This window comes from Urtica dioica, chromosome 8, assembly GCF_054948205.1.
Source record: "Urtica dioica subsp. dioica isolate 48M chromosome 8, U.dioica_male_clone48M_v1_H2, whole genome shotgun sequence".
NCBI lineage: Eukaryota > Viridiplantae > Streptophyta > Magnoliopsida > Rosales > Urticaceae > Urtica > Urtica dioica.
This window is the reverse complement of record NC_142763.1, coordinates 11841176-11847175: the sequence shown is the minus strand read 5'-3', so window position 1 is coordinate 11847175 and position 6000 is coordinate 11841176.

The following is a 6000-nucleotide window of genomic DNA, read 5'->3' as shown; positions in this document are numbered from 1 at the left end:
ACAAATAATTCATGAAGAGTTTTAGATCGATTTATATATTTTTAGATCTGTAAACTATTTGAATAAATGACGTATGTTTTATTTTTAACTAAGCTGGTCTTGATTTTGTCCATTTCGTAAAACCATGCACATTAATTATTTTATATATGCTAGTCTCTCTCAAAATGTTTGCTCATTTTAGCATTATTTATGGCTTTATAAGATCATGAACGACGACAATGATAACGATTGGTCATGCAGGGCGAAAGATTTTTGAATATTTTCGTCACGTGAGTTTGTTTGTTCGCTTATTATTCAATACTATATATATAAATTGGTTCTAGTTTCATAATTTCATTGGCTTAGCTATTGTAACTTTGTAAGTAGGGATTTCACATAAATACTTTCAAATAGGAAATAATAGTACTTGACAATATCACAAGTAGGTACGTTACATATAAATCTTCATACATTGATTAAAAAAATAAATATATAAACTTCATATAATTGCTTATAGTGACCGTGAGAGAGAGAGAGACTATGATCCACTAACATCAAATATTTCCGGTTCACAGCAAAGCAGAATCAATTAACAGATTTTATTTAATTGCTTATAAACCAATACTGATGACATAATTAATTTATGCCTTTTTATGGTCATACATTCATCAGAGATTCAAATTCGCAAAAAGAATGAGAAATAAACTACATAAAGAGAAGCAAATACACATGCTACGTACAAAATATATAAATAATAAAAAAAGACATGTTACTTACTAAGTGGGAGTAAGAACGTTGTAACTGTAGTCTCCATGATAACGATCGGCATAGCAACCAAAACAAAAAACGACAAGAACCACAAAACAAACTACGACTAAAAACACCAACCCAAACACCCAAACACTCCTCTTTCCTCTAACCCCACCCGGGGATAGCAATTTCTCCTCCGATTCATCTTCAATCTCCGTAACCAAACACTCTTTAAACTGGTCACGCTCAGCCTCAATCTCCGCACCTGATTTACCGTTATAAGCCACGATCGCGAGGCCCTCAGTCTCCGGCCGATCTCCGCCGTCGATTTCGCCGCCGTCTTCGTGGGTGCACGAGCACTCCGAATCAGCGGCGAGGAAACTGCGGCGATCGTCGTGTTCCGGGAACTGGAATCCGGCGGACCAGTCGCGGAAGATCTCGTCGATGCATTTCAGACGGTAAGTGATGCGTCTGAGGTGGCGAGGAATTTCGGCGCCGGCGGAGGCTAGCTCGGCGGAGAGGAGGTTTCTGGCGAAACTGCACTGTTGCTTAAACTCGTCGATGAGTGGCTTCGGGACTGGGGTTTCTTCTGGGAAAGAGATTAGGGTTGTGAGTTTGTGCATCAATTCGTTTACGTTCTTTCGGATCTAAACCACGGGGGTCAGGATTTTCGGAGCCACATGGGCCTTAAGCGACACGATCACAGGGACTGAGCGACCCTATACCGCGGAGGTCGGGATTTTCGGAGCCACGGGGGGCCTTAAGCGACACGATCACGGGGATCGAGCGATCCTAAACCGCGGGGGTGGGATTTTTGGAGCCACGATGGCCTTAAGCGATACGATCACGGGGACCGAGCGACCCTAAACCGCGGGGGTCAGGATTTTCGGAGCCACGGGGGCCTTAAGCGACACGATCACGGGGATCAAGCGACTCTAAACCACGGGGATCGGGATTTTCGGAGCCACGGGGGCTAAGATTGTGCTTTGGAAGACCGAGGGACCCAAGAAAAACCTATATTGAGTTGTGCAACTACCCAAACTTCGTGTGGCTGAGTAAGTCCCTTTCGTAGATGTGCTCGATCTCGGAAGATCATGGTCTCGGGAGACCATTCCTCATAAGGCGGGCTTTGCTCGGGACCGACTCGAGTCACTAGTGGTATTGGACATTGCACTCATCAATGTAGATTTTGTGAGGGTCTATTAGGATTGACTCTTTTCCGAACCGCCATGAGTTTAAGCGAAACGAACTCCGAGTAACATGACGACTCAACCACTTATGGCCAAGGTCAGTGCCTCTTTAGGCTAGGCTCGCTCGTACCTTTGAGGTCGGGGCTTCGCCCTTCTTGGGACTATCCCGAGCCATATCGGGTCGGAGTCATTATGCCACTCGGGGCCAATCCTACCCTAGCTATCCGGGGTCGTATCTTCAAATTGTCGAGGAGGCATTGAGCGACTAGGGTCGCGAGCCAGAGAGGCGTTTGAGCGACAAGGGTCGGAGCCAAGGTGGCTTTGAGCGACAATGGTCGCGAAGCCAATGAGGCATTGAGTTACAATGGACGCTGTCGTGGACCTTGTTTTCAAGGCTTGATTAAGGAGTCAAGCAGAGGATTTTGTCAATGGTTTCATTGTTTGTACCCGGTCGGATTGTCTCGGTCGTATCCATTCCAGGGTCTTGATTTCATATCTCACCGGGACATCTCAGTCGTCGCCGACTTGGAGTTTTTTTTCTTTGTGCCTGATCGAATCGTCTCGGTCGTATCCGTTCCGGGGTGTTGTTTTGTATCTTGTCAGGAAGTCTTGATCGCCCCCGACATGGAGTATTTTGTCTTTGTGCCCGATCGGATCGTCTCGGCCGTATCCATTCCGAGGCCATTGAAGTTTGTTTAGGAGAAAGTCTCGGGTCGCCAAGTCAAAGACCTTTGAGGTATGGGCAGAGGTTGTGGTGGAAAGCGTCTGTGGACAAGGCTTTGGGGTTAATCTTCATTGTATTGAAAGGTTTTCAACATAGGAATATAGTTTGCTGGTGGAGAGCCCGTGGTTGTTCTCGGGAACCCCTCATTCTAACACCAAAATGTTAACCGCGTTTTTTGATTAGCACCAAGAACCGTCCGTGGTTCGATCTAGGGTCGGACCATATGACCGCACATAGGTTGAGTTTGGTGAAGTTCTTCTCTTCTCATCGTGTTTTTGTTATTCGAATCTTTGGTTTTCCGAGTCCTTGAGTTTTCGGATATTGTGATCTTTCGTGTTCTTCGTTGAGTTCTTGAGTCTTTGCTTCTTTGAGTCTTCAACCCTTTGAATCTTCCATGTTCTTCATGTTTACCACGTGTTCGTGTTCTTCGGATCTTCTAGTGTCCAGGTCTTCGGATCTTCAAGTCTCCGGGTGTTCTAATCTTCCACGTCTTCGCGTTCTTCGTCGGGTCTTCGAATCTTTGCTCTTTCACCTAACCACAAGAAAATGTGAATCTAGAAGGACGCGGAGGGTTTTCCCTAGGCGCGTTCTCCGACGCTCAACATTAGTCGTGTTATATTGTGTTTTTGGTAAACGATTTGTACTTGTCTCTATGTTTTCTAGAGAGAGAAAGTGGTGGTGTGATTTTTGTAGAGTTTTAACAAGTTGAGAGAAACTTACTTTGTGTTGTGAATGAATGAGGTATTTATAGGAGCCAAGGAGTTTGGTGAGAAATACTGGTTTGGTGGAGATGGCCGAGTGGTCTTGGCCGAGTGAAGACGACCGAGTAGTCTTTGGCCGAGTGAAGATGACCGGGTGGTCTTTGACCGGGTGAAGAAGACGAGGTGGTCTTGACCGAGTGAAGACGACCGGGTGGTCTTGGCCGAGTGAAGACAACCGGATGGTTTTGGCCAAGTGAAGATGGCCGGGTGATCATTTTCTTTGGCCATCCGGGTGGTCATATTCTTTGACCGACCGGGTGGTCATTTTTGTGACTTTGTCTTGAAGATTTTTCAAGAAGTCTAGATTGAAAACATTCTTTGAGAGTCTCTTTTGAAAGACATTTTATGAGTGTTGACTCGGAGCTTGGCGCGTGAGTCTGCTTGTGGGCTTGGGCCTTATGTATGGGCTTGATGTATTTTTTGCTCTCGGAGTGTCATTTCTACCTTGCGAAAATCTGACCCAACAGGACCCTTTAAAAAAAAGAGAAAAACAAAAAGTAACCGTACGAAATTTTTTATGTATTATTAATTGGAGATTTGTTAGAATAATTTTAGGATTATTAATGTTATATATAAATGTGTTGGGTCATTACTAAATAAGTCAAAATTGATGTGTTCTAATTCTGAATAAAGTTTGTGACTTAAGAATATATATGGCATGAAGTTATTACGTAGATACTATGAGCGCTAATTTTAATTTGATGAATGGCGAAATTAAAAATAATAAAGAGATTTCTAACGTACTAATATTTGAAACTACGTTTGAGATTTTTTTTCTTCTGTTACGTGATTATTTTCCTTTTTTCTTTTTAAATAATTTGTTACGTGATTGCTTTTCCTTTTTTATAGGTTTGAGTTTGTAATTTTTTTATTTATTTATTATTTTTTTTTTGCTTTTGTTTTCCATCAAATAATTTGTTTGATGACTTCTTTTCTTTTTTTTATAGGTATTTAGTTACCCTTTTTTATAAGTATTCAGTTACCATTTTAGTGAGCATATTTAAATTGATTTTGAATGACTGAGTCAATATGTTTTATATTTGTTTCCAAATATATAGCAATCTCTTAATGACACATTCGTTTACGTTGATTTGATAATTTTTTTCAATTTACATCTAAGCGGATGATAAATTTTCAGTTAATAATCGATAATAATTATCAATAAATTTTTTGGTTTTTTTCGTTTATGATTTTTATTCAAATTTATACAGTAAATAATCGGTAATAATCGTTTCTAGTGTTTTTCTTTTAAGTACTAATCGTTTCTGGTGTTTTTCTTTTTAAGTAATAATCGTTAATAATTTTGTGCGTTCTCAGATTTTTAATTTTGTAATTTTGATTTGCTTTAAATTTGCATTATGTAGTTTTTTTTTTGTTTCTTTCCGAGAGTAGATTTAAAAAAAATTAATTAATAGTTTCTTAAATTAAGGAATTAGTTACAAGATTATTTCTTTCCTTTTTTATTTCTTAATTATATCACTTATATATTGTGGAAGTTATTTAGGGGTAAGGAAGTCTTTTTTCCAGTGGTAATAAATTCGCCTGGCTAATAAACATAAAATACCTAAACGGTGGCTAAAATACAATTTTAAGTTTAAAAATAACTAAAAATCTACATTGCCCAATAAGAAATAGCTATTAGTAACTATCTTGAAGTTATTAATAACATGTATAGTCTCTGATTGCCAGTACGTATCTTTTTTTGTATTTCCATTAATAAGAATACTTCAAAGTCGGGCAAACGTAATTGGAAGACCATCACCTTATTGTGCATTCAATCTAATGAATTCGGATACGCTTCCGCTATTTAAATATTTGTTTTATTTCTCTTGAATTGAATTGGAATTAAATTATGGATTCAGATTTTTACAAAATTTTAAATATAGTTTATTTAAACTCCTTACGTTAAAATTATAGCCGAAATTTCTAAAAATCAAGAAAATAACCCAAACTCAAGCAAAACGCATGCGTTATATTACGTTGAAAAATAGTCTTTTGACTAATTACAACATTTTTTTCATTTTTTATAGTATAATTCATTTATTTGTTTAAGAGGTTTTTGGTTCGATGTACATATAGTGTAAAATACTTAGAGCGAGATCCAGACATGTGCTCAGAAGCACCTGAGTCAATAATCCAAGACTCACCAAGTGTAACATGATTAGCCAAGGAGGAAAAGGCAGCAGTACCATTCGCCATTAGCGAGGTAGATGAAGAGAAAATTTGTCCGAGTTGGTCAAATTGCGCTTATACCATTCACCAGTATAAAATATAATATTAATTAAATGAATACTGATCCTCATATTACGACTAAATCAACAATAATCCTGATTTCCAGGAGCTCTTCAAGATTTAGGTTGATCTACACTGTGGTCATCAGTCGTGATTGCGATAGATCTCATCGTAATGGTCACTTAAACGATGTATTTAATCGCAACCTATCCAAATCGACTGTACATAAAGTTTTCACTCAGTGAAAACGAGTGAAAACCTATCCACCGGCGAGCCGCATATGTAATCTCAAGTCTTGCTACGCAGGTATAGATTGATCACTGATCATTATAAGTGCTCCACCTAAGACGTATAATTATACCTT